General features: G+C 49.3%; 1 protein-coding gene across 1 annotated transcript in view; it reads left to right on the top strand.

Annotated features, from left to right (window-relative positions):
- The window catches only part of PBX4 (PBX homeobox 4), a 59689-nt gene that overhangs the window by 46113 nt on the left and 12288 nt on the right, over positions 1 to 1288 (top strand). The window lies entirely within an intron of this gene.

Raw genomic sequence — 1288 nt, 5'->3', positions numbered from 1 at the left:
CCTGTTACCTGGGAGGCTGAGGCAGGAGAATTGCTTGAACCCAGGAGGCAGAGGTTACAGTGAGCCGAGATCCCACCATTGCACTCCAGCCTGGGTGACAGAGCAAGACTTCATCTCAGAAAAAAAAAAAGAAAAGAAAAGAAAATAGACTTGCTGGCGGCTTTATTTTATGGATCTATTATAATTTACTTAACCAATCTCATGTGTTAGCTATTTTGGCTGTTTCTGTGATAGTTTCTTCTTTTATCAAATTAGACAAATTTGTGTCTAATTTGCGTGGCTGATTTGTGGCGTGGACATTCACCGCCTGGGTACTTGTAATCTCTGCAAGTGTCTAACTTCCTGCCTCCGTCTATTCTGCCTTGAAAGTTTAACGGATTGTGTGGATTCTTCTTCAATTTTCCCATTTTTCTCACACTGCTTTTTCCAATTTTAATTGAGTAAGAGACAGTTTTGGAGTAGGTGGGACACCATCATGTGTGTGTGTGTGTGTGTATATATTTATATATATATATATATATATATATTTTTTTTAATTCTTTTTTTGAGACAGAGTTTCACTCTGTCCCCAGGCTGGAGTGCAGTGGCACGCTCTTGGCTCGCTGCAACCTCCACCTCCTGGGTTCAAGCAGTTCTCCTGCCTCAGCCTCCCGAGTAGCTGGGATTACAGGCACATGCCACCACACCGAGCTAATTTTTGTATTTTTAGTAGAGATGGGGTCTTACCATGTTGGCCAGGATGGTCTCAACCAACATGATCCGCCCGTCGTGGCCTCCCAAAGTGCTGGGATTACAGGCTTGAGCCACTGTGCCCGGCCCTGAAGCCACCTCTTCACCCAGCCCCACCTGCACAAGCGGCAGCTCCAGGCTTTTTACTTGGGAGAACGTGGTCTCATTGGCTGTGCTGCCCAAGGCGGAATCTGGGAATGATACTGGACTCTTCCCTTTTCTGACACCCATGTCCAGGGGCATGAATCCTGGTGGTTCTCTGACTGCCCTGTAGCTCACCTGCAGACCCCACAGCTGTGTGTACCCCGACGGTGGCTGCCCTCCGACTCCCTCCCTGCAGTCCAGCCCTGCCCCTGGGCAGGTGCCCGCTCTGCAGAGCTGGGATGGCTTTTCCAAATTGTAGGGCCCAATATCCTATTTCTCTGCTTAAAATCTTTCAGTGGGGGCCGGGTGCAGTGGCTCACGCCTGTAATCCCAGCACTTTGGGAGGCCGAGGCGGGTGGATCACGAGGTCAAGAGATCGAGACCATCCTGGTCAACATGGTGAAACCCCGTCTCT

The sequence above is a fragment of the Cebus imitator genome, unplaced genomic scaffold, assembly GCF_001604975.1.
Source record: "Cebus imitator isolate Cc_AM_T3 unplaced genomic scaffold, Cebus_imitator-1.0 Scaffold280, whole genome shotgun sequence".
NCBI lineage: Eukaryota > Metazoa > Chordata > Mammalia > Primates > Cebidae > Cebus > Cebus imitator.
Note: the sequence above shows the minus strand (reverse complement) of the source record. Positions and strands in the feature narration are given on the sequence as shown.